We start from the raw sequence: 13,581 nt of genomic DNA, 5'->3' as shown, positions 1-13,581 counted from the left end.
GGAAATGAATGGAAAGCAATGACTCTAAAAATGATACACCTGCCAAACATCTTTCACCCAGAATGACATAATAAGTTTTAGTACAAAAGTCCTTGAAGAGGGGACTGAAGTTCCATATCCTCTAATAACTACCTGAGAGATAGAGGTAAGTAGCTTAATCTCTCTGTGCCTCAGTAATTCTAAATGAAGGAGATAAACAGAATGATATCTAACATTTTCTAAAGCCCAATACATAATGTAACAAACAGTAGAGATAGTAGAAGACATTATGAAACATCCGATTAGCATTACTAAAGTTAAGTAACAAAATATATTTGATACCCTAATTTTGTTGGGAAAGACTCTGATTATTTTATCATTACTATTGGTATAGCTTCAAAATCTTTTCAAAATATATATTGAAGAATGTTTAAAAAACAGTTTGTTTTCCTTTTAGGAATTGAGAGTGAGAGGGAAGTAACCAGTTTAGAAATATATAAGGGAGAATTAGAAAAGTATAAAATGGGACATATATTCTAGGTAAGAGAAAGAATGTAAAAATGTCTCAAGAGGTCAAAATCAATCCCTGTAGTCAGACAGCAAGCATAATAGCCAAAGAAAGAGAAAGTAGATTCTATGAGGACTTGAGAAGTTCAGTAAAATGGAGATCACACAAGAACTTGCATTTCCCGTGGCCTAGAGCAGGGGTCCCCAACCCCCAGGCAATGGACTGGTACTGGTCTGTGGCCTCTTAGGAACCGGGCCACACAGGAGGAAGTGAGTGGCGGGCCAGCGAGCGAAACTTCATCTGCCCTCCCCATCACTGCCATTACCGCCTAGACCATTCCCCACCGCCCACCAAGGTCCGTGGAAAAATTGTCTTCCACGAAACTGACCCCTGGTGCCAAAAATGTTGGGGACAGCTGGCCTAGAGAAAGGAAAATTGAAGAGAACATGGGAGATGTTTCCAATAAGGAAATGAGATGAACTGAAGCAGAAGCAATAATGTACATCATAAATTAACCATAAAAATTCTCTAAAGAGAACTGAGAATGCAGATCCAAATCATTACTAATTCTAAAGAAAAATAAATAAAAGATTTGAACCATATATAGCGTAGCAAAATTTTAATTTATAAAGAAATAAATCTGAAAGTCATCCATATAGAAAAAGAAGTAAATAACAAGTTAGTTTCAGATCTCTTCTCTGCAGAAAACAATGGAGTAATGTGGTAGGATTTTAAAAGAAAATATTAAGAATTAGAAATATTATGCCTTTCAAGTTATTTCCCATTCATGCAGAAAACTAAAAGACATCCCCAGATATGTATGGGCTCAGAAATAATGGGACTAATAAATCTTAAAAATAAAAATGGTTTGACTCTAACTCCAAAAAAAAAATCAGAAGTAGATAATTTACAATTTAAAAATGAAAAAAATCATGATATTAATAGATTAACAGAACTGCTTATTCTGTTTGGATTCTAAAGATAAAAATAAATTCTGCAGCCTAAAATGTGAGGCTTAATCCTATGATACTACCTCCAGCTGTTTCTTTTTTCTCCTTCCCCTGTACCAGGGAATATCTCTTGAGTATACTTCCTTCATCAAGAGTGCCGTTGAGATTTTTTTCCTGAGTTGATAGAATTATTTAAAAATGAAATACAACTTTTTCCTCCAGGCACTTGCTAATAACAATATCGAAGCTATACAGTTGAGCTACTAGGCTCAGTGCATTATTAAACCAAAGTTTTTTATTTTTGTCTCTCTCAAAGTTATTGGTTTGTTTAGAAAAAAAAAAAAACAAGCTAGCTTAATAGCCAACAAACTTAATTAATGATTTTCTTGATAATTAAAACTCACATTGAATTACTTGATCCACTGTGTTACTTCTATTTTAATTGAGAAATAATAATAAATCACTTAGAATATGACATCAATATTATCTGTCGTAGAGCCTCCTTTTCATATCCTCTTGAATCTCAGGCCAGTGGTGTTCCTTCAGTAACTAATATTCAGTATATAAATACATATGCATATATAAGAATAGTATAATATAAAAGAAGTATACCAAAAATATTGAGTTGCTATTTATGACTTGTAGAATTCTAGACTTTAGTATTTTCAATGTACACATTTTTCAAAGTAAATTTTTTTTTCATACACAAAAAAGATAAAAAGGTCAATATTTTAAAATTTTATAAATAATCACAACAAAATTAAAAAATGCAGCTAAAAATATTGGCAGTAGTTTTCTCTCAAGATATTAGCACTGTGGATATTTTTATTTGTAAAATTTTATACCTTCTTATATTTGTCAAATTTTCCACAATGTGTTCATTTTTATAATACAAGAAATGCACTAGTGAATATCGTATATTTTGTCATGATAGTCTATTTTCTCATCCTGACTAGGCCTAATTGGCGTTTTGGATCATGCCCTTAGAGCCCTTCACAGATACTGGCTTGGGTCAGTTGTATACATCATTCTCCTCAACTGACCCGCAATCTCCTAAAAGAGCAAATCTGGCCTGGCCCTGACATCAACAGGCCCTGAGACATGACTAGAAATGCAGGTCCACCTATCATAGGTCTCAATATTTAAAACTATAAATTAAACAAACTGTAAATTAATATATGTTCTAGCCTCTTACCTTAGCAAATATACCCTTCTAATGACAAAATCAAAAAAACATGTCAAGCTATCATTTTCAAAAGTTAGTAAATATCAAAGATGAATAAATGTAAATATCACTACACATGCCTGATGCTGTGTGGATAAGCTTCAGACATTAGATGCATAAATACATATGCACACACAAACTACATATATAGATATTTCATAAATTATTACACACTTATTTCATAAAACATACTTTTCTTGCCTTCATTTCAGCAAAGTCACTAATCATGGTGATAAGATTTTCACATAATGATCTAAAGAAATTAATAAAATGTAATTATTCCAAAGGAGGTGAAAGTTCAATACATTTTAATCAAATATGTAATTAAAATTAAATGCAAAAATTTTTTAAATATATTTTCACATATATTTAATATACTAAAATATTCAAAATACTCTTGTAAGTTAAAATAAATGTATAAATGATCATTAATGATTATCAAAATTTTTTAATTTTATAGATAGATTTAATTTTATGAAATTTTATGAAATGTTTATTTAAAATAATTATTTTTATAAAAGTAGACCTATTCACAAGTCTGTCATTCAGTGTCCATCTAGTAACCAATGTAAGGTATTGGTATCAAGCTTTATGCATATTACATCTAGATCTACATTTATTCAAAATTAAGAGTAATATGAATTGTTAAATTTTGAAAAAATTCCTCAGCCAGAATTTGCAACAGCTATAAAAAGTGTTCTTATTTCTAAGTACTTTAAGGATTGCAAACTGGAGAACAAAGAGATGCAAGAAAATGAACACTCTGCATTCTCAGGAAACAGTACTTTGTTATGTAAGAATCTAACACATTCATGTTAGCTGAAAGAAAGGATTTTAAAAATTAATTGTTCCTCTATTTTTTTTTTAATTAATTTATTTTTGGCTATGTTGGGTCTTCATTTCTGTGTGAGGGCTTTCTCTAGTTGCGGCAAGCGGGGGCCACTCTTACATCGCGGTGGGCGGGCCTCTCACTATCGCGGCCTCTCTTGCTGCGGAGCACAGGCTCTGGACGCACAGGCTCAGTAGTTGTGGCTCATAGGCCTAGTTGCTCCGCAGCATATGGGATATTCTCAGACTAGGGCTCAAACCCGTGTCCCCTGCATTAGCAGGCAGATTCTCAACCACTGAGCCACCAGGGAAGACCCTGTCTATTTTTTTTTAAAGTGCTTCTACCTTTCAAACTTTCTCTTCACTCCGAAGAAGTATGTCAGTCTTTGACATTGAAAATGGTACAGCCCACAAATTTTCAAAACATTTGGATACAATCACCTTTTGCTTCAAGAACAAGTGCCAAGATATGTAGTGAAGCTTTTCCTGGGATCTGAATGGTGTTAATCATGACAGCAAATGTTTAAGATATGTGGTGTGCTGAGCAGAAATTGTCATGTGTTCTTTAATAAATCTGTTATATTCAAGGCCTTCTGACTTGTGGAGCTCTTCTTCATTGATCTAAAGGCCATATTGGTGGGAGCCATGTCCTATCCAACTTACCCACACAGTCATTAACAGAGCATCATATATAATACTAAGTGCTAAAAACTGTAGAATTTGTTGAATTAACATGAAATATAATAATTAAGAAATGCCTAAAGATATACATGATAAAGGGTCTTAAATATGTATTATTATACTTTTTGGAATTCACCAAATGAATGAGTAAACTGACATAAAAAATGTAATTAAGGATTTAAGACTGAGTGATGGAGCAAAACAAAAGGAGATACATGGTGGGGACTGCCTGCGATATTCCTTCCCTTCTTTAGAGTACAGGCTATATATTTTGAAAGTCCTTAGTCTTAAAAATGATAAAATAAATCATTAAAATGATATCATTATAAATAATAAGATAAATATTGATAGCCCTTTCCAAAAGCAAATCCAACTTTACTTCTGAAAGGGAATCTATTTACACTATCTGTGCAAAGCATGCATGCTTTTGTGAATCCAAAGCATGTATACTTCTCATATTAGAAATATTTTGATTTTTATAAGCACAGAATATTATTTAACATAATTGTGCTACTAAGAGAAATTATAAAATGTAGCCTAAGTAGTTATTTAGTAAGGAAGAAAGTATTTTTAGCTGTCAATTTGTTGAAGCAAGTATCAGACAATGTCACTCTACTGTGGTCATATCTCAAAATATCTCTATTTTTACTCCAAAATAAGAAATACTCTGTAATGTATTAGTGTATCTCAAGATGATTTCACTGAAACCAGTACAGGGTTTCAATAAGGTAATCAAATCCTTCAGAGACTCTTCTAAATATAATTTCTTAAACTGTAAGGTATTTTATATTCTCTTTAAAAGAATACTGACAGAAATGAAATATGAAAGGATTTCCTCCTTAGTCCCCATAGACATGCAGTGGATTTCATTCTGTTTCAGCCTGAGTCAACAAAATGTATTAATGGAAATACTAATCTCAGTATGCTCCACATTGCTAAAGTTGACAAAAATAGTCTAAGGGTAAAAAAAACAAGCTAGAAAAGTTTGAATTTTAGTAGCTCATTGTGAACCTTGAAAACAGTCATTAAGTCTGTATTTTGATGATACCTTCTTTGAAAAAAAATATATGTATGAGAAATGAACCATTCTCAATGTATTATTATTTTATATCCCTACTTAAATGGTTCCAAAAACTACTTTCTTTAGGAATAAGGTTATATTTTATATATATAACTTGTAGTGCCATATGATAAAATATCATTTTCCCCCTGCTGTATACATGCACCTCAAATTCTAGTTCAGTGATTTGTTAAATGCCATTCTGTCAAGTTTCTCAATAACTAAAACATAATTTTGCTCTTCTAAAAATTCTAAAACTGATAGGGACCTAAAATTTTAGAACCAAGGCAGAGTTTTCAGCTAATTTATATTTGAGTTATGGCTTGTTCTGAAAGATAGAGACTTTCTGCTACAATGTGTATTTTCTGTAAAGTAGATTAGTCATACACAACTGATAAACAGGGGAATGATGTCAATATGATGCATAAATTGGTTGGTTCATACATGATATTCCTTAGCACTTTAGTGCTTAGTGCCAAGTATCTGCTGAATTCAGCAAGCCATGAAGCAATACAGTATTTTATGTGGTACCCACTGATCCCACAATAGACCTTTTGGATCATGTTGGACAACTCTTCTAACTTGAAAATGATTATTATAGAGTTCACGGTGATACTTGTGTACTAGATGAAATGGTGGTCCCCCAAAGCTAGGCTTACATCCTAGTTCCTGTAACCTGTGAATATTGCCTTCTTTGGAAAAAAGGTTTTTGCAAATATATTGATAATTAAGGACCTTGAGATGATATTAACCTGGATTATCTGAATGGACTTTAAATCCAATAACATATGTCCTTATAAGAAGAAGGCAGAGGGAGATTTGAGACAGACAGAAGAAGAGAATACATGAAGATAACAAGGCCATATGAAAAAATTAAGGCAGAAACTGCCATAGTACAACTACAAACTGAAAGAGGCAAGAAACAGAATTTCCCCTAGAGACTCTGGAGGGAGTGATGGCCTGCCAATACCTTGATTTTAGGGATTCCAGAACTGTAAGAGAATAAATGTTTGTTATTTTAAGTCACCCAGTTTGTGGTAATCTGTTAGGATACCCCTAGAAAACTAATACACCTTGTAATTTTTGTTTTTGTCTCCATAATAGAGCAACCTAACTCAGACCTTCCTTATTCCTCATTCCAGAGCTACGTTTTTGCCCCTTTTTTTTGTAAATAAAGTCCTATTGTACAAAGTCCTATTGTAATAATATTCATACTTATTAGAGATTTCATATATTTTTTAACTGTACCAGTATATTTATAAAGAATGCTATTATTTGTTTGTGTTTCTGTTCCAATTGCAAAGTTTTACAGATTTTGAGTGGCCTTGCCTATCCTTGATTTCACTAAAAAGCCCTGACATTATTAATGTGAGGTTTTGCAAAAGAGCTAAAAATTTTTTAGGAATGACTATTCTGTGAGATGATAGAAATGCCTATATTTTATGTGAGTAGATACCCCATCAAAAAACTTAATTCTATGTAACAATTGACAGCACATAAAATGTTAATGATTATTTAAAGCTACTTCATAATTTCTAGGATATATAAAATCAGAGAAGCAGAGAATTTGATGTGATCTTCTTGATCATTTTGTTAAACTTTCAGACTAGAGCAGGAAACCTCCCTATAATATTTCTGTTAGATTGTTATCCAGTAACTGTTTGAAGATTTCTATTGAAGAAACACTCAGAACTTTAAAACACAGCCCATTCAAACTGGAATCTTATAACCATCTATGGTTTCTAAATTACAGCTTTTTGAAATATATTTAAATCTTACTTTTTCATTTTTACTTTCATTTATACTTATATTTTCTCTGAACTTGCATATTTAAATAGATTCAAAGTAGTCTTTATTTAGGTAAAATAAAACTTGATAGAGTGACTATGAGCTTGATACAGCAAAATATAGAGATCTAGAAGCAATAACATTCTCTAAGGAGTTACTGGAAAGTAAACACATGACCTGGATAAAACAACCCAAATGTTCATCATCTGATGAATGGATAAACAAAAAGTGGTATAACCATATAATGAAACATTATTCAGCAATATAAAAACTGGTGCAATATGGATAAGTCTTGAAAACATTATGCTAAAATGAAAGAAGCCAATTATAACACACACACACACACACACACATACACACACACACACATGCACACACACTTTATGACTCCATTTTATGAAATGTCCAGAATAGGCAAATCTACGGAGCAGATAGTAGATTAATGGTTTCCAGGGACTGTCTGTAAGGGGTAATGCAGGGTGACTGCTAATGGATTTCTCTTTAAGGTGATGAATTTTTTTATATTAGATAATCATAACTGTACAACTCTATAAATATACTAAAAACTATTGAATGGTATATTTTAAAATGTGAATTTGATAATACCTAAATTACATCTCAATAAAACTGTTACACAACACAAAAACAAACAAAAAACAAAACAAGATCCATGTGGTATCAGCTGCTATAAGAAAGGAAGCAGGGGGATGGCAAAGTGAATTTAGATAGACTTGAGAGCCTGAGAACTTCACATCACCTACAGACAGATGACCAGCTAATCAGAGTACAGGAGCCAAAACTGGGTCAAGGTTGTACACATTTTAATTCAAAGGCATCTGTAAGGAGACTGTCTAAATTCTGTGGTGGAAGATGCTGGGCCCTATGGCTCCTTGAAACTCATTAACAAGATGTCCTTTCTAGAACAGTTCTACATTAAGAGAAGCTATAGGATATAGAAACTAAATTGAGAAGGTTCAGAAAGAACTGTGAAAGAAAAAGAGAGCCAACAGATTTTTAAAATACATGGCTATAAAAAAAAAAATACATGGCTATATATACTTCTTTTAACACTTTTATTAGAGTATAATTGCTTTACAATGGTGTGTTAGTTTCTGCTTTATAACAAAGTGAATCAGCTATACATATACATATATCCCCATATCTTCTCCCTCTTGTGTCTCCCTCCCACCCTCCCTATCTCACCCTTTAGGTGGTCACAAAGCACTGAGCTGATCTCCCTGTGCTATGCAGCTGTTTCCCACTAGCTATCTATTTTATATTTGGTAGCATATGTAAGTCCATGCCACTCTCTCACTTCGTCCAAGCTTACCCTTCCCCCCTCTCTGTGTCCTCAAGTCCATTCTCTACATCTGCATCTTTATTCCTGTCCTGCCCCTAGGTTCTTCAGAACCTTTTTTTTTTTTTTAGATTCCATATATATGTGTTAGCATACAGTATTTATTTTTCTCTTTCTGACTTACCTCACTCTGTATGACAGTCTCTAGGTCCATCCACCTCACTACAAACAACTAGTTTCTTTTTATGGCTGAGTGATATTCCATTGTATATATGTGATGGCTATATTTTTAACATCTATAAAAATAACAGAAGAAGTTCTAGAGCCATGAAGTTAGGAATGCTATCTTGACATATTCTCTTCTTTAAGAGTATAGAAAGGAAGACTAATTTCATTCATATATGAGCAATAGAAAAGACTGTAGTAAAGCCCATGCATATATACTATAAACTAAATAAAAACAAGAGCAGAATAACTTACCTACAACAAATAATGGCACACCAAAAAAAAAAAAAAACTGACTTAGTATTTCAAAACAAGCTAAAGAAACGTAACAAAATGATAGAACAATGAAAGAAAAACAAACATTGAAATTAGAAAAACTCATATATGATGTGATTGGAGAAGCCAGAACTACAAAAGATCTTACACAATTTAAGAAACAATTACAAGGAAAGAAAAGAAACCATTTCAGAAATAGAAACTAAATTAGAAATTTTATACTTCTGCTTAAGAGAAGTAGAAGATAGAAAGGAGGAAATTGTTTTTATCAAAAAGAAGAGAATAAACAGATACAACATCCTTAAAAGATATTGAGAGAGGCAAATAAAAGCAAAGCAATGAAATGTAAGAAACGTTTTTCTGAAATAAAAGAAGACTTCAAACAACACATTGAAATGGCAGACAACATATTTGAGAAGACTGACCTAGAAGAGCCAAAACAAAACGTATACCAGTAAAGCCACTGAACCTTAAAAACAGAGAATTTTTCTGGCAAAAAAAAAACCAAGTGACTAAGGAAAAAAAATCAGATTACTACCAGATTATTCAACCTTAACATGCCAGAAAACAACAGAATAATGTATTTCTGAAACTCAAGGAAAGAAAATGTGAGCCAAAGATTTTATTTACAGCCATACTTACTTTCAAGTCAATAAGATACAAACTATTATAAACAGGGAATACTGTTCTTCATGAGCCCTTCTCTGAGAGCAAGCTTCATGCAACTAATGACTGAATACATATCAGTACATATAAGGATTTGCAGCAAATACTAAGTATAAACCATACCTAAAATTAAATGATGGTATAAGGAAATTAAATAGTATATAGTGTCTATACACTGTGAAAATATACAACTATCAAAAAATGGTGTGGGAAGAATACAGAGAGTAAATGAAAATAAACTCACAGATTGCCTAATTAGTATTAACATAAAGTAAAATAATAATATTTTAAACTAGATCCTGAGCAGATTCATTATACTTTTCTTTCTGCTTTCACATATGTTTGAAATTATTTATAATAAGAATATTAATAAAAATGATAATTTTGAAGTTTGCAGTTTAGAGGGTCTTACAAAAAAATAGATGAGACAATGAAGACTTGAAACATGTCAATAATGAGAATAGAAAGAAAGGAGATACTGGAAGTATTATTGGATAGAATTGGCAGAAGTCTGTGACCTGTGGACATAAAAAGGGTAGAGATGCCAAAGATGACTCCAAGATTCTGACTGAGATGACTTGGTAAATGTGAATGTCATAAATGAGACATGAGACACATGAAGAAGTGATGCATTAACTTAGATGGGTGCACAGAAGAATACATTTTGCGCAGAAGATGATGACTATATCTGGAGAGATTAAATTTACCAAAATTGCTAAGGTAAAATGATATAATTAGCTATAATAATGATTGAACTCTAAGCCCAAATAACAATAAAATCTATCAAATAACATCAGAATTGACTCTCTCTCTTTTTTCCCCTCTACTTTGGTTTGTGAAGAGCTTTCTTCTGTCGATTCATCTCTCCTGCTTTCTCCTCTATTATTACACTTTAATTTTTTTAAGGAAATGATATGTCCTGGTTTTAAAATTTCAAATTATAGGGGGAAAAATGTTAAAAGTTATTCAAAAGACAAACAGAACACTGCCTTCTAATTCTGCTCCCCAGGATTAGGAGTCTTGAAGCAATTTTAATTATTTTTGTATTTTGAAATTATATGCGAATTCTACCAACTCTGAACTTATCAATTAATAGATTACCTATTGCCTCCCATTGAGATAAATATTTAGTTCTTATACTCACTTATTCTATAATCACAATACAATTATGTCACATTAATGTTAAATCAGCATTTGGTACTTTCATTATTATGAGTAGTTAAATACTGTTATCCTTGACCCAGTTAGTGCACTCAGTTTACATTTTGTTCTTCTTTTTAGACAAAGTTTCTTTGTTTTTCATGAAATTTTAATTACTACTTTTTTCCCTCACATTTTCAGCTTCCTTTGGTCCTTTATAATGTGCCTTCTCACATCATCCAGTAGTCCCTCAATTAAATTTTCTTTTTATATCTTTCTTTAATTGAAGTAAAACAGTGAATTCAATTAACTGTAAGATCAAACATCACATGTTCTGAGTTTTCCTTAGTCACCAAAAGACCTGGGGAGGCACAAAGCTTTCAAAGCCTTCTGCATAGCTGTGGCCTCAAATATCCCATTACCATAATTCTAAGAACTTCCTTCCCAGTACTGCATTAGAAGAGGCAGCCTATTGTAGAGTTTACAGCCAATTCTAACTGGTTCAAATCCTACTCCTCAGGGGTGTTATGAGATATAAATGAATAAATGTGTATCAAGTGTTTAGAGCAGTTAATTTACAAAGGTAAATGACATATAGTATTTTAAAATAAGACTTTCCTCCCTGCATCATATCCAGGGTGTCCTCTTTCCTGTCTTCCTCTACTGTTTTGGTGGAACAGATGTTCCAGGAGCTTCTTGAGAAAGGATGGGAGATAAATTGTTGAGCTGTTACATGTTGAAAATGCACTTCTTCTATCCTTACACTTGCTCAAAATTCTAGTTTAAAAATATATCAATCATACTATTAAATTAATTAAAATTGCAATCAATCATGTGATTAAATCCAATGTAATTGGGTAATTAATTAAAGTGTTTTTTAAAATCTCAAAGAAGTAGCTGAAGGATTCCCTGCATCAAAAACTAAAGCTAAATTAGTCAATTCAGACACTGAAGATTCTCAGTGATTAGTGATAACAGAGGAGAACAGTGGTTCCAAGTATGTTATGAGCTGTATTATTACAATGGATGTGGAACCTCATACACAGATAATGAGCTACCTATATTCCTTAAAGCTTTCCTGTAACTTAGCTATTTCTCAACCACTGAAACTAAGTCTCTAGGAATCATAACCTACGTTCAATACTAAGGATCCTCCCTGTTGATAATAGCTTGTAGATTATATACTTGAAAGTCAATTTGGATGAAAATAAAATATTTTACTCTCACTTTACTGAGAAAACACACCCTAGCTACCAGCTGCCAATATGGTTCGATTTTAACTCCTTTCCTTAAAATAGAGTGGAAAATTTGGAGACATCAAGCATTTCAGAACAACAGCAACATTAAAGAAAGTTTTTAACCGAAGTAAAAATAACAAACAAAACCATCAACAATAAAAAAAACCGAACTAACCAGGGTCCAAGGAAATGAAGTTAATGAAAATAATAAAATTTAACAGAAAAACAAGATTAAAATATTAAAATAAGTAAATAAATTTAAAGTAAATAAGTAAATAATAAAATATTAAAATAAGTAATTTTTATCTTATATTAAGTTTGTATATTATTATTAAAATAAGTGAAGTATGAAAATAAATAGACTTTACAGTAAATAATAAAATAAGTAAGTAAAGCTTTTAAAATTATATGATAAAACTCTAAACTAAAAATAAGAAAGAATGGAATATTTTTTAAAACTCAGTATAAAATGCTAATCTATTCTCCCACACACAAAACAACAACAAAACTTGATTCTTAATATAAACTCTAAAGAGTAAATGAGACAGAATTATACATAACAATAAACTGGAAGAACCAGCAAAAATATTCTAAAATTGAAATTAAATGTTATGAGATATGACATATATATCTGTGTCTCCACTGACAAGTTATTCTATTACATAAAATGGACAGGATGGAGGGGGGAAATAATCAAAGAAATAATGTGAAAAAATACCTGTGAACTGAAAAAAGATGAGTCTTTAGACTGAAAAGTACCACCAAATGGCAGAAGAAAATTAAAAAAAAAATCACCTGAGGCTTCCCTGGTGGTGCAGTGGTTGAGAGTCCGCCTGCCCATGCAGGGGACACGGGTTCGTGCCCCGGTCTGGGAAGATCCCACATGCCGCGGAGTGGCTGGGCCCGTGAGCCATGGCCGCTGAGCCTGCATGTCCAGAGCCTGTGCTCTGTAACGGAAGAGGCCAGAACAGTGAGAGGCCCACGTACCGCAAAAAAAAAAAAAAAAAAAAAAATCACCTGACAAACATATAAATGTGAAACTGCTGAATACTGAATACAAAGATAAAAAGAAAATTGCAAATTAAAAAAAATACACACAAGGGAATAGTAGTCATATTAAATTTTCATCTACAGTCATGACCTATAATATACTAAATGAGCTAGATTCTAGACTTTGTCTCTTCAATCTCATATCACTACTCTCCTTGCACCATTATGCTGCAAGAATAGAAACCTTCTTTCTGTATCTTGAACACCCCAAGCTTGTTCATTCATTGGTACTTTTGAATAAGCTGGTTCCTGTGCTTGAGATGCCCTTACCTTGGATCTTTGAAAGCTGCCTGTTTATCATCCAAGCTTTGATTCTGAAGTCATTTCTTCAGTGTAACCTGACTTTTCTTTCTGACTTCCATTCTCAGCCACTTCCTGGTCACTCCTCATTATATAAATTATCACTTACTGAAAATACCATAACTTCTAATCTGATTACTTACTTTTTATCAGTCTTCTTTTATTAAAATATAAGATATGTAGGACAGAAAATGTCTCCTCCTCCTCCTTCTTTTATTATTATTTTCTATTTTCCCATTGAAAGGAATTATTTCTAATACGTATTAGGTGTTCAGTATCTGCTAAATGTATGAATTAATGAGCACCATGCTAGTTTTCAATAGATAAGTCACTTAACCACTCAAACTTAGTTGTCTCGTAGGAAAAAAAA

This window comes from Phocoena phocoena, chromosome 4 (assembly GCF_963924675.1).
Source record: "Phocoena phocoena chromosome 4, mPhoPho1.1, whole genome shotgun sequence".
NCBI classification, from domain to species: Eukaryota; Metazoa; Chordata; class Mammalia; order Artiodactyla; family Phocoenidae; genus Phocoena; species Phocoena phocoena.
The sequence above is the reverse complement of the archived record's forward strand: the minus strand, read 5'-3'. Positions refer to the sequence as shown.